The following is a 26,967-nucleotide window of genomic DNA, read 5'->3' as shown; positions in this document are numbered from 1 at the left end:
AAAAAATCCAGAAAACCAGTGATTATGATTTTTATGTCTGTTTTAAGACAGGAAGGGTGTGCGTATAAATACATATATTATAGATATATATGTATACACACACACACCCCCAAGGTTTATTTTCTTTGACCAAAAAATAAAGTACTCCATAAGACCCTACAGAAGAAACAATACAGACTTGAGAGAATCAAACAAAACATGAAAAGGGAGAGATCGTTGCTGATCTCACCGTAGTTTTATATACAAATAACTCACAGGCATAGCAAACTGCATGCTAAATGGAAGAGACGCTCTCAGAAACCATCAGACTGTAGATGCCTGAAGCTGGCAGCATGCCACCGAAATAAATTATTGAATTTAACGTGAAAAATACAGCCTTCTAGGACAGCGTTGAAAACACCTTTTCCTAGCCGGTAAGCAAGACAGGAACTGCCAGTACCCTGGACGAGAAGAGCCTTCTGGGGCCTGAGCATTTCACCAGCAGATCAGTTCAGACACTTCCATTTACCGCGGTCTTTTACAGCCTTCTACCAGCTTTTCATGTTTTGCCTCCCAGGTTCAACCTGAAAGAGTTTACGCATATATAAGCACTCTGCCTCATGGATTTAAACACTTAAAAATGCATAAATCCACTTAACCCCTGGATAAAAACTGTTAGTGTGAATAGAACGAATACAAAAACAAAAGTGTGTAACACAAAAAAATCGTACACAGTGGTAACAGAGTCACAAAACTACTGCCGACAGGATTTTTCCCCTCCTTTTCTTTTTCTTTTTCCTTTTTTCTTGTTAATTTAGCTATCACGGACCCAAGGAACCCCTTCAGTCTAGTGTTTCTCCTCCTAACACACCACCAGCAGAATCCGGAGCGCCTGGATTCAAACGCTATCGCCCGCAGATGCATTTTGTTTAAAGAACTGAACAAACAGCACATTATTTGCTGTGAAATCCCCTGCCTGCGGTGAAAGCCCGGCTGTGCTGGAATCAATGGGGCCGTTCGCGTTGTTGGTGGCCCAGCTCGGGTTGCGTTTCCGGCGTCCAGCTTCGGATCCGATCGGAGGGATGCTGCTCAACGCTGCAACACGGCTCTGCGCTCCTGTGACCTCCCCAGCTCAAAACATTTCGTGCAGAATAAATACTTACGGGGAAGAGTGCACAAACCGGCAGCTGCAGCCGATTTCTTCGGAGAGGAAACTTTGTCCCCAGGCCGGCGGCTCTGCCCGGATTAATGCAGCGTTCCTGTATGCTACCCAGGCCGCGAAGCCTCCTATCCCACCTCAGCAAGGCGGGAGGGTTTGTTAGTTTAGCTGTGGGCTGATAACAGCTTATCAGCAAGTTTTCAAAGGTTGAACTCAACATATTTGCATAGCAAAAGCACGGAGGAAGCGCAGGGAAATTTTCCAAGTGGTATTCGCCCTCCTGCTAGGCTGGGCCCGGCCGGGACAAGCCTCGTGCTCAAACACCGCCACAAAGGTAAACCAAAACCCCAGTAAAAAGAAGCCATAGCTGGAAAGGCTTCAGGAGCCACTTTAAGCAGCAGAAACCCCTTCCTTCCCCGGAGCTTGCTCCGTTCCCACCCTCTGCTGCGCACGAGGGGGAAAGACTAACCCAAACTCCTTAGGGCAGATCCCTAAGTACAAGGTAATTTTATTACCGTTGCCAAATTCATCACTTTGGCCCCAGGGCTCCATGACAGCTTGCTACAAACCAAAACCAGAGCGAAACCCTTCGATTTAAGGCCTGCCATGGTTTCCACCTAAATTCCTGGAGCTTTTTCTACTGACTTCACCCAGCTTTGTGCAGATTTTAGGGTGGTTCCAACATATCAGCTAATGCACTAAATGCAGTATGGTGCAACAAATGCCGTGATTTAAAACGATTCAGACGGGGCTCCCGCGGCAAACGGTCCCGGCGGCCGTGACTGCCATCTCGTTGGGAAAGTCTGGCCCCAAACGAGCAAGAGGGAATGAGCAGCAGCGCGCCAAGGCCTCTTGCCGTGGAGGGGCTTCCTTCGAGACGAGCTTCCAGCTCAAAAGCGATCGCGGGACAAGCATGAGCTGTACCTCAAACCCAGGGATATTCATTAATCCCTTCAAACACCTTACGACAGAATCGCCTAGTTAACTTTTGCATTCCCTACAAGAGGTGCGACTTGGTCTTCTATAAGAGCAAATTGCTTTTTTAAGTTATTAAAAACTCAGAATTCCATTTTTATGAAAACAACGGTGCCATAAACTTGGTTTAAAAATGTTTTTCTGTTAGTTTTGCTTTTAGCTATTTCCATCTACAGTATACACTAAAGATTCTGCACTTCCTCACTCTCCGCTTCTGAAAGGAAACTTTGGTTAAACTCCATCAACCACATATTTTGATTAAAATGGGTTCACTAATTTACATTAGACTACATTATAAAATCTTAGCCAAACTATTCCCTCGACCTTAGACAGGCAGTATCATTTCTCAGATTTAACCAGCTTTTGCTTTTGTTTTTTTTCTTTTGTGGGGGGGATCTTTGATTTCTACCCCAAACAAACTCCTGAACTGCGAAAGGCTGATGCGACTTTAAAACAGGGGAAACAAAAAGACTCCCTGAGTTACAGACTCATCACTAATTCATCCTGGCTGAAGCTCTGCACCCCAGCAGCTGCCGCCTCTCTCAATTAACAGCAAATATTGAGCAGTACTGTCATTTAATGGTGTTTACTGCCTGCTGCCCTGTCCGCTGTCACATTCTCAAAGCGTTCGGGCTCAATTTAAGTATCAACATTAATAAACAAAGCCTAGTTTAACCCCTGATGCATCAGCAGGCTCCACTGCACGCTTGGAGAAAGCTGAAACCCGGAGAGGTAAGGTGCCACCAGATCGGTGCTTGTAACTGAGGGGCCCACGCGGTGCTGGCTTATGCAGGGATCAGAGCACAGGTACAAAAAAATGACAGAAATATCTCCGAGAGAGTAGCTCCCTTCATAAACGAGCACCAAAAGAGTGAAACAACAGAAAAGCAGGAGGAGACGGCATATTCAACCTCTGAAGATGTTTCAAATCAGGATCAGACCGGGGCTGTGATTTCTGACGACCCCTTCTCCGCACAAGGGAGATGAATGAGTCCACGTGGGCACTTTGCCTTCCTACCTGCTAGCGAGCCCGCAGCCGCGCTGCCTTCGAACAGGCTGGTTTGAAAGCAAATTATAATACAAACAACACAGAGCAAGCAACTGCAAACGATGCAATTCTCCTGCTATGCCTCCGCAGGAGCTTCAGCAGCCTCCTTGTTTTGCAGCATCAAGTTTGCTGGAAGCCGCTAATGTACAAACGGCTGTACATATTTCATACTTCATTTACAAGATGTGTTCCCAGCAAATCGGCAGGCAGAACCATCTCCGAGGCTTTGCTGGGAGCTTGCTGCCAACTGGTCCAAAGCCAATGCGTAGATGCAGGTGACCTCGGGAACTGAGGGGACGCTGAGCCAGCTGAATCAGACTGCAAGGTGCCCACTGGCAGCTGAGCTACGATGTCAAAACATCAAGCAGCTGCTGTATGGCATTCACTACAGGAAAAGCTAGAATAGCTCAAATTGATACTGAAATTGGAAAAATTCACTTATTTCTGGGGTACTGGACCTTTGTACTAGCCCTTCTGCCCTGGCAGCTGTGCTACAAGCATGGGAGCTCCAAGCAGCAGTGCTCTGCTCTGAGGGACATGTCAAATGTAGAAGTGAAAGATGGCTTTGTAAACTGAGCAGATAGAAGCAGGCTCGGGATCTGCTCAGGGCTTTGCTGAACCTCTGTGAGCATACTCATCTTCATTCGGCTCAGTGGGCTACAAGTCCTCTCATTTTCTCAGGTCCCTTCATGCTGTGCAACTCTAACATCCAGCCTGGTTCTTCAGGAGGACTCATCTCTTCTAAGTTCCTCCAGCACCTTTGTACCCATAGTATCCGAGTTCTTCAGATATATTAAGTGACATGACTAATACCTGCCATCTGTTCATTGTTACCTTCTCTCCTGAAGGACAATCATCAGTGAAGCATTTGTTCTACTCAATCTATTTTAGGAGCGTGGGTTTTTAAGCATCCATGCAGCACTGTTTTGAGCTAAAAAAAAAAAAGGTAAATCAAAGAAGTAGACCATGCTTTTGCGTGGAAGATTGAGCATTTGCAACATCCCTCAGTTCCTGTAAAAGTCCCTGACTAGGCTGGGGGACAACTCGCTCTTCTGCAGAAGTTAGCAGTGTGCCCGAGAGACAGAACCATTGCCAGGTCTCACTCCAAGCTGCAGACCATAGAGCAGCCGGCAGACCAGCCACGAGCCTTCAAAGGTACCTAAATGCTCCCTACAGAACCAAGCCAGTGGGCACAGCTTACAGTGCCAGGAGTACTAACCCAGAATGCTGCAGGCTACCTCATTCGAGGAGTAAGGAGCTCCTACCCAGTTGCAGCGCCTTGTTATAGACTGCTGAAAGTAGGGAAAGGAACAGATAACGGAGGTCAGACCCATGCCCATCGGGCTGGGGTGAAATCTTCCAACTCACAGGGAGTTACCATGACAGCTTCTCCCCATAAGCTGTGGTTAAGGGGAAAAAAAACTGGACGCACAAAGAACAGATGGGCTGGAGGGGAGAGGAGCCAACGGAGGATAATTTCACTCCATTCTTTGCAGGAGCTGTGTCAAAGTGCAAAGACAAAACATCACGCTGTAGGAGGCAGAAAGACTCAAGATAGAGCGGCAAGGAGCCTCTGGCCCCATAAATGTTTAATTTGTGCAAAACAGGAGATTCATAGCAAGCGTAGTTCTTGCATTGCTGAACTGCACACTGCTGCCTTGATTTCTAGATGACACAAAATGAAAACATAAGTATAAAAATAAAAGAGGAGGAGCAGTGAGACTCCTTATACCCAGCACTACAGACACAGTATGCACAAACCAGCAAAAACCTACTTGCCTCTCTTCCCTTTGCTACTACACAACACAGCAGCACAAGCACTAGCAAAATACTTCTAAAGAAGTTGCCGCAATTTCACAACTTTGACAGTCCAAACTGATACTGGGAATAACATCACCTGAGAACAGCAGTTATTGAGCCGCACCTTAGAGAACAGCAAGTGCTGCAAATCTCTTAAGGGCAGCCTGCTGCCAGCTAAGAAAACAGTGAAACTGTAGAACCAGAGAACGAAGATATGTGTGGCAAAAACAAAGAAAATGAAACCACAGAGCCCTGGGAACAGAAAAGGGACTCACCTGCAACTCTTGCAACACTTCCCATAATAGAGGGACTCTTGTTTGCCCTGTGCCATTTCCCTCGCAAATAAAAGGATCGCCCCTTCCCTACCATTTCCTTGGATTACTCCAATCCCACTCTAAACAGCAGGCTTTGTAAGGGGAAAAAGTTGCCAATTAAGTTTTTCTTACTCTCTAAAATGCAAGCTTTTCTTAAAAATCAACAAACACTCCCCCCTCATCCCAATGCATTCCATGACCTTTTTGGAGATCTCCACTTCCATTTTTCTTCTCTCTCCTGCTCTTCATCTGCTACCATTACCTGCTTCTTTCCCCTCCGCCTTCAGAGGAGAGCCCATTTTCCTTCCCTATTTATATCTTTGCCATCTCTCAAATTTAATTCTCATTTTCATGCTTCTGAGTACACTTGCCTAAATTCATACAACTTTCTTCTGCCACCTCCACAAGCGTATCTAGTCAACCCCCTGGTCTCCAACCCCAAAGAGAAATCCTGACTTCATTGAAATCAATGGCCAAGTTCCAAATGACTTCAGTTAGACCCAGATTTCACCCCAGCAGCAAAACTTCATTTTATTAGAATTACTTGTTAGCCCAGGCCAGCTATCTCCAAGTACTGAATAGACAAGCATATATCAAAATAAAAGCAGGAAAGCCTTTGGTTTAGCTTTTCTAACTCCCAGTCTGAGCGCCTCATGAAGCTGAACATGTTGGCAAGCTGGAAATTAAAAAACTACAAATGCTACTGAGCCTATGGAAATCTGTCCAGCCTCTGGAAATCCTCCACACAACAAACGTAGCTCATTAATGAGTACAAGCTTTCTCTTTTACAACGTATGAACAGATTTTAAGACACACAGGGTAGTAGTCTCATATTCTGCACTATCCTCATGGTCAGGAGTATGTCTTTGAAAACGCTCATGAGTTTAAGAAGCAGGTCTGACAAGCAGTTTTCCTCTCCCCTGAGGCTGTGCAAAAACAAAGAATAATCCGTCAAAAGCTACGATCTTCCAGCAGCTTAGATGAGGCACGTGCCTTTTGTCTCCCTCAGGGCTGCGCAAACACCTAATGCAAAGCACAAAGAGCCCAAACGACACGGCCAAGTTTCTGCACAACTCTAGCCTCCTCGTCTAACTACAGTGCAGAAGAGGAGGAATGGACAACGGGTTGTGGGGACTCCATCAACTAAAATACCCTTAAGAAGCATCATTATCCCCTTTCCTTTGAGTGCGTCTGCATGGACCCTCACTGCAAGGCTGACCGACAAGCAGTGCTGCTCCTCACAGCAGCGAGCGGCAGAATTGGTGCTCTTCTGAGCACAGCTCCCGGCCCAGACTCAACACAGGCGAGGGACACGCGGCCGCCGAGACACGGTGCCCATTTCCGATGACAGAGCGCTCTTCACAGTGGACGTCACTGCCACCCAGGTATTGGATGGAAGAGACATAGCAGCCAGCTCGTGACACAGCAAGACGCACAGTTACAAACTGGGATGTCCTTTAAAGCGATTGCTAACCTTAAGACTGTCTAGAATGGCTTGAGTTACCTTTTTCCTTGCTACATGAGTTTCATCTCTTTCCCACTTAGTAGACTGCAGTCAGTGCCATAGTTAGGCAAGTCCCAGTTTACTCATTATATTAACCTTTAAGTTTAGATGAAGAAAACAACTTCACCTGTTTACAAAGCAAAAGCTATTTTGGAGGCATTCACAGCACATTCCCCAGGCACATCCGTCAGGAAAGGGTGCTACTCCGCTTCCAGCCTGGTGGTGTGACAGCACCCTTTCACCAGCTATCTGCAAAACCTTTGTTACGGAGACTCCCTCAGAACTGAATTCCTGCTGGTTTAACACATTCCTGCAGTATATGCTAAACTAATTATTATTATTTCTTATTTGACTTTAAAAGGAGGGGGAGGTTCTCGTCTCTTTCCCATTCTAGGGATGCTCAAGGATATAAAGGGTGCTTTCCACATTACTGGTGCTTGCTTCTTAACTTTGTTTCCACACTAAGCACACAAGATGCTTCCAATTTGTCAACAAGGAGCCAAAAGTTTGCTTGCAAACACTGATTCCTGCTGGTTAAGATGGACCTTAAACTTAGTAGCATACTTGCTCTACAAGTTGACATTGTATTTCAAAGATTAAAGATTGCAACTATGTTCAAATTGAAACTTGAACACGCACAGCCTGTGTCTGGACGTACACTAGCATGCTGGACAAGCAGTGGGAATTTGAGCAAAGCCCTGTTTTAAATTTGCTGTTTTTCCCTAGCCTGCTCTTTCACAATCTGTTGGGTAAAGCTGAATGCTTTATTACCCGGATGGATTGAAACCAAAGTTTTAGATGCATCTAGAACAATTTTATTCCAGACCAAAGGATACTTGCAGAAAAAAAAGCACCAAAAACAAATAAACCAGTTAACAGGCCTAAATGCAAATCAGAGCGCCTTCAGCATGACCACTCTTTGAAACTCGGCTCCATCTTCTCCCAAGCAGCACTCATACAGAAATGGTAACAGCCGGATTTCCTGACTGTCCCTAGCTGAGCTGACAGACGCTAGGAAGACCAAGAAGGTGGTAAAAACATCCAGAAAGAAGGCAGCTCAGTGTGTATGTCTTTTGAAGACTATACCAAGGCTCCTGCAGAAGACTTCTGTCTGGAACAGAAATATGAAACAATCCTTGAGAAACCATCCTCTTCATCTGCCGAAGAACTGCTAGCTACTACACAGGAAGATGACAAGCTGCATTTGTAACCCGGTAACCTTGAAGACTGAAAAGGAGGACAGCAAGAGCAGAAGACCTTTGATATCATTATTTTTGCTATTTCAGCTTCAGTATGTAATCTCCTGCTCCAGGCAATCACCTTGATCTCATATGGTTCCCAGACAGACCAAATTCTAGCTCAGAGGTTGAATGAAGCTGAGGAAAAGTTCTCCCTCGTAAAAAACATCTCGGAAACATGAAGCAATCAGAAAGATGTGGCTTTTTTCCCCTCCTGCCAAGTGCCCAAGGTAACAAAGGCAATCAAGATAAGAGCACAGAATAAGGCTTGGACTATAGCTGGTAGATGCCCAATACAGATATGAGTTTTATACGTTGGTTTTTTTGAATATAATCATTTGAGATGATGTGAAGGACAATTTTCTATAGCTCGTTAGAGGAGCCAGCTGAGAAGAGAAGAACACCTACCGCTCACGTTCGCTCCCCCCTCGGGGTATGCCTTTGATCAGCCTGTTGCTTACACAGGGGAAGATACAAATTCTTCCTTCCCATGTGCATCACTGGGAGGCATCACGGAAACAGCCTCGTTGCTCTGAATAGCTCAAAGGGCAACACGTTGTACGTGTAATGAATCTCAGCTGCACAGGAGCATACGCGTTTTACTTTGAGAACCACAGAAACTAATCCTGATGCTGAAAAACGTAGACCAGGGAGTGCAGGAGAATGAGACTATATCCCCACCCAGGTGCGAGAGCAGCTTCCTCAGGCTCCAGACGTACCATAAACTCAGCATGAGGAAACACAGGCAGTGGAAGCCCGTTCCCTAGGCCTTGTTGTGATTTCTCCTGCAAGCCTGAACGCACCTGTGAGTCTTTTTGTTTTGGTAAGCGTGTCACAGAGAAGATCCCTAGTATGGGCTAAGGTAGGACAGCACTGATGATAAATGAGTTGCCCAGGACTACTACCTTCAAAATCCATTTGTCAAAGGGAATCACTGGCTCACGGAACAAGGCAGGGTGGCTTTTGAAGATGGCTCCTGCTTCCTGGCCCCTTTTTGTGCGGATCCTGACACATCGACAGTCGGTCGGGGTAAGAGACAAGCGTTAGCCATGAGGGCATGCCCGCTGATTACTCATGAAGCCACGCCAGATTTGAAATACTCATTTTTCAAATTCGTAACCTCAAATATCAACCAGATTGCTGACGGGAGACTAAAGATACACCACTATCAATAGCGATTCCTGCAGATAAATCCTGAAACGTGATGCTGAGTTCCTTGCAAAGCAGAGGGGAACATCCATTCCCTTAGCGAAGGGCCCCATTTCTTCTAACAGGCAGTCGGTGGACTGTTAACTTCTTGGACTTGAAGGCTGACAGCCAGGAAGCAGAGTGGTCGCAGAGCACACAACCTCCTCACACAGCCTTATACTGGACTGTTCCGAATAATACCTGATCTATAATACACCGTTTCATTCCTTCTGGGCATCACTCTCACTTCAAAAAGAGCCCAGAAACTGTGTTTTTGAAAAGCTCCCAGGAAATCGCCGCAGGGTGTTGCAGCGAGGAGGCTGCGGTTACCTTGCACACAAACAAGCCCACCTCCTAAGCGCCTGCTCCTCGAGCACGCTGCTCTCAAACGTTACCTCTGCTGCAGCATCACAGCCGGAGAGCCCAAGACAGGGCAGGAGAAGAACAAGAAGCTGCTTTGCTCATTTCCTACTTCAACTCCAAACTTTTTTTTTTTTTTAAGCACCAGGAAAAGACTGAAACTCATTCCTAAACCACTTGCACGCTTTGGCAACATCAGTCTATTTTCTATTTCCACCAGTAACTACTACTTACACTTCCCCAGTCCTGACTTCTGGTACGTTTGTGTACTTTTCCCTCTCGCCAGCAAGAGTGAGAGCTGACACTTCCCTCGCCCTTTTTCCCCCGCTCTTGTCGAAACCTTACTACCGCTGCTCTAATAGTTCTTGACTTAACTGGGACAAGGAAAATTATTCTGGGCTCTTCTGCCCTAGCAGTGAGGGTATTCTGTATTAACCATCCAGAGCACTGAAAAGTCATACCAAAGCCCCAGGCAACCATCCTAATACTCCCTTAAATTCATGTTTTAACAAAATTGTCCATTTTTACTGGAGGTGTCTATAGCAATTGCATTTACTGCTACAGATATACACTTTCTTTTTGCATACAAATACTTCAGTGTTAAAAAAACCTGTTCACTGCTATTCATGACATACAAACTGTATTTAACAACATTCTTTCCAAGAGGTCCTAATAAGTTAAATTTCTATCCAATGCTAAAGTGCAGTTATTTCTTAGGCAAGCTATTTATTTCAGCTATTTAAGGAATACGCTGAAGCATTTATAATACCTTAGAATAGAAATCTTAGCAAATATTACAGGCTTATAAAATGCAGAATATTATCTATTAGTTTAGGCATGGAACTAAAAGGCCTGACTTTCAAAACATGAATACGCTGCCACTCTCTCCCATTTGTTTTAATCTAGGCTAGAACATCCTACCAAAAACGCACGGGACGTTTAGCTGGCAGAGGACTCACCGAGATGCAAGTGGGCCAGGACGCAACAAACAGCCCTGCTCTTTTCAGACTTGGACCTTAACTTTGCATCATCCAGTGCCCAGCACCATTGCACCCGCACAGTCCTGGTTTTTAGAGGGATGCAGTGATTCCATACCATCCCCTTCTTCATAGCAGAGCCTACGGATTTTGTTCAGCTCGTCTATAACAGCAGCAGTTTCCAAACTGCAGAATGGGTACCGCCGAAGATAGGAGCTCTTTTCAGAGTGAAAACAAAATGAAAGCCCACGATGGCATACATCCTTACTCCATTACAGAGCTGGTCATTTCTAGTGCCGAAGCAACACGCTTCAGCTTTCTTTTCTATACTGCGAGAAAGCACATCACTTGCGTTTTTCCAATGGCACTATCCATAAACTGCCAATCACCTTATCTGCAAGCAAGACCATGCTAGAAAAATGTATTATTACTTTCTAAAAGAAAAGTGCATCCAGAAAAGCCTTTTCTTTGAGTCACATTAGCTCAGTTTTGTAAGTATAACCCTTCCAGCAGGCTAAACCAGGGCTGGCTTCAATTTCCTGGAGTCTATACGTGGAACAAACAGCCGCGATTCCAGTTCACCGCTAAGTTACACTGTCCAGATTCTCAGGGTGCAACACTTCCCCCTGCACAAGCAAGGAATTAAGCACCAGCTCATTTTGTTGTCTGCACCTTGCCCAGCCTGATGCTGGAAATAAAGAGCGCTAACTGAAGGCCGATACCAACAAATGGTAGAGCAAGTAAAAGTATCAGTATAACCATGCTTTTTGGACACTGGAGCAAGCACAAGTCCAGGGAATATGCAGTAGAGAAGCAAGAATGCACCAAAGCCTAAGTAGGTTGGAGTTGTGTTAGACTTGGAATTACATGGACTGAGAACAAACATCCTTTGCTACTGCTACAACATTTTGTCAAGCAGTCTTATGCCATCCCTTTCTTCACTGTCATCTGAGGAGTAAACACAATCAATCTAAAACCATACAGCTCTGGCTTGCGAACCCAGCAGAAAAGCTACAAAGTAGCAGCACATTCGCAATTAGTTTTTGCAAGGAAAACAACCAACACTCAGGTTTTACTTCGGGAGTTACAGCTAAAACGGACAATGCAAACACACAACCCATGTGTTTTATCCGCATGTCCCCTGATTCCCCCCATCAGCACAGGAACAGGAGAGCACTGCGGGCACCTGCCAGCAGCAGGACGAAAGTCTGCAGGCAGACCTCTGGCACGAACGAACGGGACAGTACCCGGCGCCACAAGCTCTCAAATCCAGCTTCTCGTCTACAACACGACCCAGGGAGAACGAACTCACAGCCCTTACTGCGATAAAGACGAGGTCAGCACAGCTTAAACACAGAGCACTTGCAGCTAAAGCTCTGCCCCATTTTCCTTGCCATTATCAACTATACAGTAAAAAACACCAGCACATCCACTGGATCAGCAGGCAATTTTTCTTCCTCTAACACTCAGCAGTATTATGTCGAGCAGTATTTATGGAAGACCTCATTCCTCTCCATTTTCATGGAGAATTACGATCCTCTCTCCAACAAGTATGCAGCAACGCTTGCAAAAGTATACACAGTGTAAAAATTTCAAAATCCTCTAGTTTACTGCAAACCTTTTTTTGATCTATGGACGTACATCGCTGACAAGGGTACGTCCGAGACTCCAGCGCTCTCGATTCTAGCTAGCCCTGCTCACATTCAGCTCAGCCGATTTACTGGCGGTCCAAGCATACTGTAGGGGAAGGGCAGCACAAACCCTGCCACAAGACGTACCGCAGTCATTTGGAGCCGCTACTCCAAACCTCTGCGACAGAGTGTCTCAAAGACCAGAACAAAAATTCAAAGCCAAGTAACACGTGGTGGTGGCTGGAATTGCAGCCGAGATTGCCTGCCTTTTCCTTCACGGGCTGTGACTTTAACTGGAGCGATAAAGTAGCATATTAATAACAATTTTAGAAAGACCAGTATCTACTTCATTTATTTTGAATAGGTCTTTCTCTGCCTTCATCTTCGCTGACAGCACACGTCAGAAAAAGGTCAGTACAGCTTAATTTTTTCCTATGCTGGACAAAAAGTCATGAAGAACAACCAGAAGATTTAGCTTATTCCACTTTCACTGCAGCTTAAGAAAGAAGGGAAGGTGGATAAACTTGACTCTATTTATTAGCATCAAATGTGACTTCAGCATAACCTGGCTGCTTTCATCAAAGCTGTTTAAATTAGAAGATTAAATCAGAGCTCCGTTTCGGCTAATATTAAAAAGATACATCAACTCACAGACAGCGTTTAGATTGCAAGGAAGAATAAATTGTGGCAACATAAATCTGAATGGGAGAGTTGAGCACCCTTCAAAACATAGCTGTTTCAAAAGAACTAATAGTGCAACACTCAGGCACTGGAGAACGGAGACCAAGCCAGGTGCTAAATAAACAAAAAGTACCAGTTTATGGTGGGCGGTAGCCGTCATATTAAACTTATCCTTTGCTTGGACATGCTGAGCAAGCACGTAAGTGTAATAGAAATGTACTTCTATTTCAAGATGGCAAGTGCAGCGTGCTTGAGAAACAATATCATCTTATTTGATAAGATATCATGCAGCCCCTTAAATAATGCTAGCTGGCAAATACACGAGTTGAATGCTCTACCTCTTTTATTCTCGTGTATCTAACCCTTACACATGATTACAATGTAACCAACTTTTTTTTTAATTTATCCACATAATGTAAAAATATTTGAGATTTAGGAAAAACATACCATATGAATAAAATTGTTATGCTCAAGAAGTTGGAAAGAATAAAAGTACCTGAAGCAATACCTCCTTTTTCCCCTCCCATGTGTCACAAGGTTTTTACAGTTTATTGACTTAACTAAATAACAGCTTAACACGCTCTGCTTACCAAAACTGTTTTTCTTAACAGCAGATCTTAATAAAAGAAAGGCACACTGCAGCCTTTAGTCCGGACACTCATTCTCTAACTAAACTGGGCTGCTGACTCTTCCCAGCACAGTGAGGTACCACATCAGGGATTCCCAAAGGCTTGCTCACGGAAAGCCACTGAAAGTGAAGTGGCTGCATAAAACATTTGTAAGGATGGCACGCCTTAGACTGATACGGATGGGACAGCTTCCTTTGACATTAAATGAATCCTATTAATCCATAGTGATAATATTTCAGTGGTCGAAGCAAAACAAATACTTCCAACAAAGCAAATGAAATATCCAAAAAAAAGTTTATGTATACATATCTACCAAGCAAGTTGTAAAATTCACTGCAGTAACTTTGACAAAAGCTATGAACTCAACGTGGGGACGAGTCTGACTGACTTTCCAGGAAATTTGCTGTTATGTCCTAGGCCGCTTCCACTACTTGTACCACAGCTGAATTGCTGCTATTGCCCTTTCAGTTTATAACATGAAATCCTTCGGATCTCAGCATCACATGTGGCAGTTCTTTACCCTGAAAATGGTAATCTTGGGAGTGTGGGGGGGGTATCTCCTTAATTAGCTGGACTTCTTTAAGCATCTCTGGAGACAGTAGGAAGAGATCCCCTTGGCAGAAGGGGATAACCAATGCCCTGGAGAAAATACCAGTAACAGCAAAGGAGTATCTAGAAGTTTATGGAGTTTGCCTTCACAACTTCAGTCTCTAACGGAAAGCTCTCCCCAGATCATCTCATAGTCGTCCAGCACTGACAATGTGCCCTTACCCCGAGATGGCAATGATGACAACTGATTCTCTCTGGACAGTCTCCAGTTTGTGAATTTTTGCCCAAGGTCCAAACTGCGCCTATATTTAGCCAGAGATTCTGGTTAAATTGGTGACAAATTCTTCTCCTGAGAGAGAAAAAGAGAAATCTACTCCAGGAACACTGAGGCATTTTCAAGTCTAGTAAGGCCAAAGTTGTTGACTTATCAGGGACGGATGGGCAAAGGAGAGAAGCTAACGGGGACCACTCTCCCTATCCAAGGTCTTACGCGTAGGATACAAGTCTGCCACAGTCTCACTCATAGTAAAAATGGATACAAATCCACAGCCTCAGCAACAACCTAGCATTGATCCAATACCTGAACGTGTGTGTGCCGGAAGCCAGGCTCAGGGTACCTACATGAGCCAGCAGATAACACATATTAGTCCATCCCCAGTAGAGCTTCCTAGCGAGCAGGAATATTTGAAGTGCCAGGTCCCTCTACGTGAGCTGCAAATCTCTTCAACGAGACAGCAGCATATGGTCGCTCAGCCACCTTGGCTTAAACAGCTGCCCGAGGAGCACAGCTCAGATCTCCAGTCCCAAAACCCTACATGCAGGGGCCAGCTGCCCCAACAGCAGCAAGGCAGCAACGAGCCCAGTAGCAAGGCAGACAGTACCGGGAACACCAGCGCTAGCCGGTATTTACCCAATGACTCACACAGAGGAGGCTCCCTCCATCCAGGCTCGCCGACCAGCGCCTGATCAGGTGACAGCAGAACTTGGCAAAGTAGTAGGAGCTCAGCTCTTCCTGAACACTGAGAACAAACAAGCCTTATAGCAAGAAAAAGATCCTTCTTTCACACTCAGTCCGTCCTTACCCTGTCGCACAATCTTTCTCCACAGGTGAAACTTGCAATTGTCACAGGAAAAATGAGAAGGCAGAAGAAAGAGGAGAGAGTAAAAGGAAGAACTGCTATTTCTATTGATCCATATCAATAGGAAAGGACAGACTACACCAGCATAAATATTTCCAAATGAGGTTCCCTAGTTCCCAGCTTTTCTGGCTAAAGGATTCACAGATGGCATCTCTACCTTTGAAACATCCAGATACAAACAGCACCTGCTGTAACTATCGACTTTTGTAATCACTCCAATGTCACAGGAAGAACTTTTCAATATTGGAGATTAATATACAGATAGTAACTGGTGCACAATTCATAGAATGATTTTTAAAAGTGTCTTTCCGCCAAAATAACTGAAAATCATTATGTATATATGGAAGCATTCACAACGTCTTTACATACAAAGAATGCATAACGTGGAAAGAAACTAGGGCACTACAAGTTTCACTTCAAGTGTGTTTTGAACGCTTTGACTGTAAACACAGTACAGCAAAAAAAGTGAATGACATAGGGGAAACACTCAACTTATACATAGACCTTAAAACACATACAACTTTTCTGTAACATTAGAATACCGTTCATATTTTCAAGTAGAAAGTTTGAAATTTTAACAGCAACTACCTACTTAAAGTCTTTCAGGAGTCCTCCAACTCTAACTATATATAACACAGAAATGCACAATCCAGTTGTCACAGCTGGCAAAAAAGATACTCAACTGTCCTTGGTTTGTACTTCTGAGTATTTAAATATTACCTTTTCCCCACACACAGCTGGGGGGAACGCCCACTGCAGCACACAGTTAGTGAAAGTTAAACACGGGCCCAATGCTGCAACTCACTTTCATCCAGGACAATTTTTCATACACAAGTCTCAAGGGTCTAATATAAAAATGAAGTTACCCATACACGTTCCCTAAACATCCCATGATTCAGCTTGCTGAACATGAAGACGACTCTTACAAAATATAGGCAACTAGTTGATACAAGAGAAGCTTTTTAGCACTGAGCAACGCTTTTTGGTTTGGGGGTTCAGTCTTCCATCCCTTTATTCAGACCCATACAGATAACAGCAGAGACCAAATAATGCAGATGACGTAAACAGTATTCCTCTCGCCAGCGACAAGGAGCCTTTTCTTTCTTGACTGGTAACGCCCCCCCGACACTGCATCCTCCTCTATCTCCGTCGAGTATTCCACTCACGAGAGATGCTCACCAGCACTGCCATATCTATAAAGACTTAAGAAACTCGCAAGGATAATGAGATATGGAGCTTCAAGTCTGCAAAAACGCAGGAAAACTGAATTCAGTGGAGGTAAAGTCTCTACCAGGCCTGCTTCTCACACTGAAAAGTATTTGGACACCAGAGGCCTGTGGCTCCATCACTGGAGACTCCGAAATAACTTCCATGCAGACAGAATGACACTGGGTAAGCACCTAGACACATTTTTCACAGTTTACACTCCACTATTAGCTTTGAATTAATAGGCACTATACTGTTTATATTTAAAAAATTATCAGTAAAGTAACTAATGGAAAAGCAAATTTACCAGCCAAGAGTATTATAAAGGAGGAAGTAGCCTAATTAAAATTAGAATTAATGTTACTAATCAGGCAAACTTAGGCTTACATAGGCTTATAGCAATCTTTTATACGTTACTTATTAAAATACCAGTAAAGTCTAAAATAAGATGTTTTAAATCTTAACTGTGTCAAAAATCCTTTATTTTTATTTCAATATTGGGAGCAGAACTTACATGGCATTTCCCATTTTGATTTCTGTTATTACAGTTAAAGGATTTTATAAAAGAATAGTGTACGGTCACCATCTACAGCCCTAAGGGGCCAAGCACAAAAACAACATAAAAGATAACAAACTCCGCAAAACATGATTTTGATTAAATTTCACTCAAGCATGTTCTGTACTTTGGGGAAATTGATTTATCGTCTTTGACAGCAGGCACTCTTCCTCAGCTTCTCTGAGCAGCGATAATACCACTTGAGATACTGCTGGAACAGAGCTTCAAAATGGCTTGCTTAATTAAACATATTCACCAAACTAAACAAAAGTTTATCTTACAAACTTTAAAAAAATACTAAAAGAAAAAAATTCCAAATAAATCACCTGTTTGCCTAAGTACTCAAGCTTTCTCAAACACTTCCAAATTAAACATGATTAATTGATATGGTGGAAAACATACCTACCTACTTGCTAGATATTTCCTCCAGTGACAAAATGCTTAGATTCATAGGTGTGTTTCTATGGGCTGTGCCATCCCAGAAAGGCAGATGCACACTAAGGCAAAACGAGGGCAGACCGATCTTTGGGAAGACTTATGGTCAAGGCCCAAGACATTGAAAAGCTCATTAGTCACATACAAACAAAACCTACTCACCTTCAAGACATTTTAGTTTCCAGAAGAAAAGCGTCAATTGGCTCATTTTTGGAAGATGTAATGGTCCATCAGTTTTTGCAGTCAGACCGCTTTGCTGTTCCTCTTGGTATTCTGGACATCTAAAAAGAACTTCAGTTTAAAATACAGCTCTCAAATAAAGATACTATGTTACATAAACATTACATTTTCTTGCTTTTTAAATGGCACACTGAAAAGTTACCTGAAACCAACCTGATGGGTACAGTTACTGAATAACCATGTTGCCCGAGTTCAAAAGAGGCAGCAAGAGCTTCTTTCTTTCCCTCTTGGACCCTCACAGTTCACATATTTATTATCTGCATTACAGTAGCATATTGAGAATTTATCCTAAAGGTTGGGTGTGGGGAGCAGCGACTTATCTGAAGCCTGGATGGTGACAAAACTGAGAATTACACTGTATTATCAAAAGTCCCTTTTCATCACATCTCCTGCATTTTACCTACCGACATATATTTGCTACACTTAGGTTTATCTCAAAAGTAGTACTGTCTTTCCCTGCTTAATTTTGCCAAGGTAATAGACCAGCTTCCTCAGCCTCATTAGGGGCGCACCATCCCAACCGTGCAACACAACCAGGGCTTTGGGAGGGGTTGAGAAGTTTGGATAGGTTTGGAAGATAGGACTGAAGAGGCAAAGCAAAAGTATTTGGATTGTCAATGAGCAAAAGCCATAGAAACACACAGAAACAAATTTGCTAACAGGTCCATTTTGCAGCCAAAATAATTACATCACTAGCAAGAATCAGATCAAGCATATAAACGGATTGGTATGAGAATAGCCAAGGTCATGTTTTCTTATACCCAGCTTTTTAGAAGATTCCTCCCCCTTCAAGACTTAACCCTAGGGCTCCACCCAAAGCAAGAAACTCATCGTTTGCCTACATCAGTATGAACTGAACTAAAACATGCCATAATCTGGTGAATGCTGAGTGCTCCAGGAAAGGCCTCATGCCAACTGAATGGGAGAAATCCACATCTGAGAGCCAGACACCTAGACTCTGCGACTGGCGCCACCGGATTTTCAGAGATAACCTCCAACTCATTAAAATCTGATGTTAAAAGCAACTTAAATAAGCACATACTAATGGATCCAGACTAGCAGCTAGTTAGGCAGAGAGAATTTCAACACCGGCTGTCCTGCAGTTCTTGTTTCCCTGTAACACTTCGCAGCGTGTCCTTTTGGAAGCATCTGCAAAAGAGTCATAAAACTATCCGAGGCAATGAAACTCTCCATCTATTTTAGCTTATTCAGGTCATACCCTCAAGGCTCCCAGTAGCCAGGAAGTCTAGGAAAAGACAGCTACTTCCCAATAATTACAGTGCAGTATATACTATCCATTTTCGTATTCAGGCTTGACTGCTTGAGATGCAGAGTCTCAAGATTTCCCCCCCTTTGGCAGTAGCCGCAGGGTAAGTCCCACACCTCTTTGCAGGCACACAGGTTTTGCATATATCCCATACTGTCAGTTCTTCTCAACTTGTTGCTGCAGTTTAAAAGGGCTACAGAAAGAGAAGGTGAGTAGGAAGAATTTCATACAGACAGTCTTGACTAAAGAACATCCACTACTGGAAAATCTTTGTCTTCAAGTAACTGCTCAAATGCCCGGCGTACGTGTGCAGTGCTGCTGGGAGCCAACCGTTCCCAGCTCTCTATGAATGTCAGAGTCCTCCACACAAATGGTAATCTCAGCAGAGCCCCAAAAACACAGTTTCATTCCTGGATGACTCTGCAAAGTGATAGTGCTTGGTGAGCAGCTGAACAAACTTCCAGGTTTTTGCTGTGGAGCAATAGCAGACTTGGAAGTATCCTTCACTCAAACTATCAGCATAATTTGAACGGGCCAGGGTGGGGGGATAACTCTCTTCACAAAGGCACAATCAAGCTCATGAAAGTCTCCAGTGGACCTACAGCTTACCCTGGCAATAGCCCCAGTTTCTCAGTAGTGACCTCAAAGAGCATCTGGAAGATCTAATCCTCTGATTATGGAAAGAAGTGCTCTCAACACACAAGCATGGCACAGTGCCTCTGCCCTGGAGAGGTGAGGTTTCAGAAAAAAATAGATTCAAATGAAATCTTAGGGAGCAACGTGGGAAAAGCATGACTTGACTCATCTGGAAAGAAGAGAAATTAAGGAGGATTAAGGATTGTGACCTCTGAAGAAAATACTGCACTCGCTGAGCACAAGAGGGGAAACTAGCCACTTGGTTGAGCAGGTTCTGTACTAAAATCTTTTCTGTTACTGATGACAGTTTCTTATTGGAGAACACCAGGCTGTTTTAAGTGTCAAAAATTTCCTAGCACCCAGCCCACGCAATGCAACACGCAGAAACCTGAGGTTAGGGGCCTCTAAGTCCTGCATCCACATGGGCCTCCCACAAAAGCAGCAGAAGGTTCCAGGTCAAAACCACCTTGGCCAGGAGGGAATCCACAAAAATACACAAGCATCACCTCCTGCAACACAGTGCATCCCGTTCTGCAAGACCCTGCGCTGCAGTCAGTTTGAACAACTGACAATTCCCGGTGGAAATCAAGGCAAAGAGATCAACTTCTTGGTAACCTGGTGTCTGAAGATGGCACTGACCAAATCACAGAGTCTGGGGAATGATCTCGGCTGCGTTCAGAACCACGGGAAAGCAGGCAGCTCACCAGCACGTTTGATGCACCGGCCCCACACATCAACTGCTTCGTGACAAAGGGAAAGGGAAACCAGCACCAACCTGCCATCTGTCAGGGACATCACGATGGCTCCATCTGTTGTGACTTGTATGTCATGGCCCTAGACACGGCAAATGACTCTGCAAACACTCCCTATGGCTCTGAGCACTAGTATGTTTGTATACAGATATCTCTTCAGATGGCCATCTACCTGGCCATCTTACCGAGCTCCCGAGCGTGACCGCACTGAACAGTTCCCTCGACAGTTTTCACTCTCTCTCCCCCCAGCTGCTCTTAACCCCGAGGAATGGGCAACGGGTAACAGACCAGGAGAACAGCATTGCTGGCTTAGAGCCAACACCTTCGACCAATCTCCTGCCCCACCAGGCTCAGGAGAAATGTCTCTAACAGTGAGAGCACAGCACAGCACCTAACCAGTGCTAGTGCTTCCTCCAGTTACAGAGAGCAGAACATGTCCAAACCACAGGACGTTGTACCTTGAGGAATCCAGAGAACCTATAAAAAAGTGCTGTGCTTGTAAGTGGAACAGGAAGGTCAAAGTACTCTTGGTCAGCTATATAAAATCGTAACCTTCACGGAGAGAGGCATAACAAACCCCTCCTGCGGCCTGCAATTCCCAGCAGATTACTAAGCATCAACACAGAGGAACAGGCTGCAACCAGTCAATCAGATTTCGTACTGAGGCAACAGCAGAGCTTTACCCTTCACCCTGCTTTATACTCTCCGCCAAGTGTTTTTCTCCTGCTGCGACAAGTATGAGACCACTGTAGCTCTCCCTTTTTCCACGTGGGAAGGCGTAAAAAGACAGGAGTCTCTGCGGCCCTGTGACTAGGGCATTCAAACATCCCCAAAGGGAGGTCCTAAAGCCACTGAGCAACACCGCAGGTCTTAGTGTCCAGGCTGTCATGGGGGAACCAGGAAGGAAGCGGGTGACGCTAAGGAAAACTCAGAGATCCGTCTGCTCCTGCTGAGGTCCTCGGCACCACCAGCGTGCGACTCCAGCACTAGGTTTTCTTCACCTCCACCAATACATAAACGTTTGGCCGGTTGAAAGCCAGTGCTGGATACACCACGCCAGTGGAAACCGGGCTCTTCAGGGGGATCCCCAAGCAGTCCAGAAATACAGAGGGATAACTGAGAGACGACTTTCATCCCCTCCGGCACCAAGTCCTCCTGTGCCTGGCAAAGGCCAAAACCATTGCAGCCACAGCACTGGGCACCAAATAAGCCGCTGACAACGCAGCCTGGCAAGGCGTGGTGGCACAGCGATCCGGAGCCGCAGACGCCAGGAGCACGTGGCCTTCTTTTATGAATGAAGCAAATGTGTTAAGCCAAAAAAGGAGCAGCCACAGCTCACAATTCTCCAAAAACTCGATGTTTCCTGGCCACGACACTAGACCAAAGGAACATGAAGAATGTTTTCTCACCAGCTTGCTGCTGGATGGCCTCAGCACCTCCCCGCAGTGACACAGGCTGCTCTCCGACACAGCAGCAGCCCACGGCTGATCTGTGCGGTGACACCGAACTTTGCTACACTCCTACTGGCTTGGCTTTGAGGCGAGGCTGACCACCTTTTCACCAGGATACTCCAAAAACAGCACACACTAACTCAACCAAGTCTAAGGTTGAACAGACCACAGGCGGGCTCTGGTCACAGGTCACACCACAGCAGCGTAGTCCCTCCGCAGACGGATCCAAGGAGCAACGCAGGCCACGCATGCAGAGAAGGGACACTGGGACTTCAAAGAGGACACCGATCCCATTTTCGGAGTCAGGAAATGAAAGCCCATTAAAATAGCCTGTAAGTGCTGGGGTACAACTCGTTATGAGCCAGATAGGACAGCAGAAAACAAGCTTCATCGAAAAGTTAAAAAGACACCCTTTTCACTAAATTACCTGATGAATCATTATTTAAATATATACATATATATATCTTTGTGATGTAACTATTTAATTAGACCGAGACTTACACAAAGAACATCCATAATGAGCTCTCGAAGTAATCCCCTGACCACCATCTGGAGCCCAGTCTAAATCTTGATCTCAGACATGCTCAGCAACCACGCATGTTTGAAACCAGGATTTTAATATAAACATACCTGTGGATGAACCACATCATGACTTGAAATTCATAAAGTGGAAAAAGTTGACAGGAACACTTAAAAAAAAACCTGAACCACTTATTCCACGGGCTCCTCATAGACAGGTCTATAAAAGCACAGTCCAGAATAACCACAGTGAGCCAGGGACAATTTATGTCTATTACATTTAGGGAAATGGTTCCAAAATGAATAAATTAAAAGGCAGGATTTAACAAACCAATCTTACATCTAAAACGAAGCGTAACCTCCATCAAACAAAACCTCAGTTTAGAGGTGCAGAAGTTGATACATGACATAGCCAACCATCTTTCAATAATATACAGGAGAAAATCTTCCTGGAACTAGATTGTGACAGTAAACCAACTCACTCAAGACATAAAATAACTTATTTCCTCCTCACTCATGTACAAATAGCTCAAATATTTTACCACTGAAACATGCAGAAACTCTATCACCACAAGCACCATACAGGACTGGCTATATTTTTGCTAACAACCTCTCAATCTATTTGAAAATCCTATTTCCCACTGGCAAATAAGACCTGTCTAGGACACCTCCCATGTACAAAGCCTCTTAACTAGAGAAAAACAAGTTTTATTTAATAAACTCCTCTCAGCATCACATGCTGAGCTCCCCATAGCAAAGCATTCAAGAGAGAGACACACCATATTGCAGAGAAATGCACCTAATCTTGTCAGTGCCAGAGGAATTCTTCCACTTTCAAGGAGTTTTATCAATCAGGTTTTAGACTCTGCAAGAAAGCCCAAAACAGCAAAGGAAGAGGCATGGAGCAGGCAGAAACTAGCTATATTTGGTTCACATTTGAAAGCGAAATAGTTGCAAGAACAAAAGGGTTTCTGGGGGGGGTTGGGTTTTTTTTTTTTTTTTTCAAATTATAATGTGTGTGCAAAACCCCCAAAGCCTTCTACACTGGGAGGAATGGTCCCAGAGGCAAGACTTTATTGATAACTGGCCAGTTTGCACACAAAATTTCTTCCCACTCGAGGTATGCTTAAGTATAAATAAGCGCGAGCAAGATGAGCAATGAACACCAGGCTTCATCCCGACTTGGCACCAACTATGAGACCCCAAATGCTACCATTTCGCTACGTACAGAGTGACAGGGAAGGGTTGCTACCACTCCTTCAGGTACAAACTTAATTACCTCCTCACATCATGCTGCAGCCAAGGACATTGCTGCCACCGGGCACGAGTATGCTAAATGACAGTTTATGCGTATGTAGCTAAAGACTGCGTTGCAAGAAAAAAAACAACATTTTTTACATTCTAACTCCCACTTCCCTTGACACGGTATTTTAATTAATTTTTAAAAATAGGAAAGAGACAGAGGCCTGAGCTGTTTAAATGCCACATTTAATCAGATACAAGCATTCCCCCGCTGCGACTCCCCTGTGATTGCTCGCTGCTTGGGACAGACGTTTCCGTGCACAGCTGGACTGCCTTCGACTCGGAGGGGGGCAATTCTGAAGCTGTCGTTATCTTTGCCACAATTCTTTCCCCTTGGCTGCAGCAACTGATGCTTGGCGGGGTTACGTGAGACCAAAGTCCTATACATCAAGTCAATATTTAACTTAAGCACTGTACTTTTGAGACCTGCCTAGAGTATCAGATAGAATAATTTATTAAATCTTACACTAGCCTTTCTAACCAAGGATAACAAACAACAATTTATCTGCTTTATGAGAGGCTGTATAGATAAATTCTACAAGGACAGCAGTTAGATTAGGTTTTAGTAAACTTAATAAAGGACCTAAGAGAAAATGCTTCCATAAAAGGGGATCTGAGCAATGTGATATGCACCTTGCAGAACAGGTTCAAGAGAGTAGCAGAGGCCATCAGTGCAAAAGTCATGTAAAACTAGACCACACCAAGTTCTGGCAGTTCAGCATTTTTCAAGAGAAAGTGTTTTAAACACTACAATTAACCTATTAAATTTTGTCACAAAGGTTTTATATAAAACTCCTGGGCCTTACAGTGAGAAGCATTTATTTCCCATTAAATAGCTGAGCAGAACGTATGAACTGCTTTATTAATACAGACTTTAAAACAGCGCGATAAACAAAAGACTGATTTTCTTAATGCAGATTGTTCTTAATCTCTGGGAAGTTAAGCAAATTCTTTAGACCCCAAAATATTCTTTGCATGCCTTTGACATAAGTCATCAATAACATTCTCAATTTTAATTATCTCTCTGGACAGAGATCTTTCTGATGCCAAAAACGACTCTTTAAAATACAGCTCAGACCAAAACTGAGCAACGGAGAGTAACTTCTTGTTGACCACATCTGTTTCCACTTTTTATCCACCTGTTCACTGTGTTTAAATGTGATTTTTTTTGCTGCTACTCCTATCTTTACATTTAGCAACTGCTTTTGTTCTCTAAAACTGAAGATCTGTTTTAATGATTCTAATGTAGTTATTAGCGATAATCGCTACAGGTAAACTTTTAAGATTTCCACAGTGCTACTTTCCTAATCCTTTCCATTCTAATGTTAATATTTACCAGGTTGGTCATCACCCTGAAAACAGACTTTCAGAAAACAAAATAAAAATATTTGTTTTGTAGAAAAGTAGCAAGGGGGAGAGGGTGAATCCGTTTACTCTAAACTGGGTCTATCCTCCCAGAGAGATGCACTCTCTCAGCACTTGGAGAGCACACTTCAGACTGGTGAAATGAATTAAAACACCTCTGTGCTCAAGCATTTTGCCACTTAACTAGTGTCACTTCCAGCGCTCATCAGACCCCTCCTGATTCAACCTAATAAACTGGTAGAAAATTAGCCACATTGTAAAACAAGAGAGACAGATAGTACTGCACAGCTTTTAGCTAGCGGCACTGGCTAGGAGCAGGAGGGGAGCAAGATCTGCCGGTTTCAGAAAAAAACAGCCTACCAGGCCAGCTCCCCCGACCAGGGAACCGCCGCCTCAGGGTGCACTTTCACAAGCAGCTTCGCTGGTTTCCATCTATGACACTGCCAAAATGGGTGGACCTGCCTCTCCCTTTTACAGATCGTAGCGTTAATACAGGCACACAGGCAGCTCCGTAAGCTTGCTTTCTATATCGTGCTAGTTGCTAGCCAGTTTGATGGATGAATCCAGGCGATCACACATCCACAAGAGGCAATGGAAACATATAACCACACGGCTGGAAAAGAGGTGCACAGGGCCACCCTTTTGGACAGCAGCGTCACCATAAATGTTCCTGAAATTCCGTCCTTACTAACATGGTTACCATGAAAACATGGGCTTTAACATCTCAACTGCCTTCTCGGAGCAGTCAGATCAGGAATCAAATCCACCTCAGAGCGAACGCAGAAGGAAGTATTTCCTGCTGCTTTGAGAACAAGGCCAGGACGCTAAGGCCACTCGACCTCTGAACTAGTAAAACTAGAGCAGGAAAGAACAGCTGCAAGTGAAGCCAGAACGTGGTCTTTCTGGTTCCAAGCAGCAATGCTCTCACAGAGCTCAACTGGGGAAGGAGGATGGCAGGTTCCTATCCACTTTCTCTTAAGGGTTTGTTTTTATTGCACTACACTTGCAAGTGTTATTTATTCCTACTGAATCGCTGGCAACGCATGCAAGTTTGAGGCAAGGTGCTGTCTCCCCCACAGCTTAAGCGCTGCGCTTCTTAGCGGCTATCACCCTGCTCGCTGCAGCGGGCAAGGCCAGGGACAGCGCGAGCAGGGCAAGCTCAGCGTCAGCGAAAGCCATCCCTCCCGCCTTCCAAACCTCACGCCAGACCGGAGGAGCACACGAAGTGCCGCACGCACCTCCCTGCTGAACAAGGCACAACCCCCCGGGAGCTGGCGCAGGCTGTTTTGAGGCGCCCGTAGCCTCCGGCGTGTTTTGCTCAGGCAGGAGTACGCGGGATACCAGCCTCGAGGGGGAAGCGAACTGCTTCGGTCTGTCTGGGGAAGGCTGACCCGAGCGCTTCCTCCTGCGACGCCAGTGCCCCGCTGTCTCAGGAGCTTCTCACAGGCGCTATCAGCACCTCGGGGCGCCAGGAGCGAGACAACAACCGGGCGCACGTGCAGCTCCCGGGTGTTCCGTGAGGCGGGAGCCAGCGGCGCCGGGCAGGACAGCAGGAGCCCCGGGACGCGGCGGCGCCCGGCTGCGCGGCAGGGCCCGGCCGCCACGGGCCGGCGCTGACCGGGGCGCGCCGACACCGCGCAGCTCCGCGCCGCCCCCGGATCCGCCGCAGGCCGCCGGCACCCCCGAGCCGCGGCACCCGGCGGCGGCTCCCCGGGCAGGGGGAGGGGACCCGCGGCCGCCGCCTCCCCCCACCCCCCCCCCCCGGTCCGCCGCGCCGCCGCGTTACCTGGGCACCGCGTCCGCGCACCGGCAGCGCCTCCCCAGCCCCGGCGGCGGCCCCGCCCGCTCACGTCACTTCCGCGGCGGGCCGTACGGGCGAGGGGGGCGCGCATGCGCAGTGCCGCCGCGGCGGGGGGCGGTTACGGCGGTTACGGCGGTGGCGGCGGTTACGGCGGCGGTGGCGGCGGTGGCGGCGGTTACGGCGGCGGTTGCGAGGGGGGGCCGCGGCAGTGCTGGCGCTCCGTGCACAGGCCCTGTCCGCAGTCCTGTCCGTTTTCAGCGGGGAAC

The 26,967-nt window shown here is 45.4% G+C and overlaps 1 protein-coding gene across 3 annotated transcripts in view; it reads right to left on the bottom strand.

Moving 5' to 3' along the window:
* MAP3K13 (mitogen-activated protein kinase kinase kinase 13) overlaps nt 1–26,758 on the bottom strand; it is an 80,499-nt gene extending 53,741 nt beyond the window's left edge. The window contains exons 1-2 of one of the 3 annotated variants that reach the window (XM_064517062.1): nt 26,687–26,758; nt 17,531–17,649 (exon numbers count right to left, since the gene is read on the bottom strand). The gene's annotated coding sequence lies outside the window, so the exon portion shown is untranslated. Of the gene's footprint in view, nt 1–1,142; nt 1,261–17,530; nt 17,650–23,512; nt 23,585–26,686 lie in introns of those variants that run through there. The other 2 variants (XM_064517063.1, XM_064517064.1) reach the window with 2 other exon arrangements.
* Nucleotides 26,759–26,967: the final 209 nt, after the last annotated feature.

Source organism: Dromaius novaehollandiae, chromosome 9 (assembly GCF_036370855.1).
Source record: "Dromaius novaehollandiae isolate bDroNov1 chromosome 9, bDroNov1.hap1, whole genome shotgun sequence".
Lineage (NCBI taxonomy): Eukaryota > Metazoa > Chordata > Aves > Casuariiformes > Dromaiidae > Dromaius > Dromaius novaehollandiae.
Note: the sequence above shows the minus strand (reverse complement) of the source record. Positions and strands in the feature narration are given on the sequence as shown.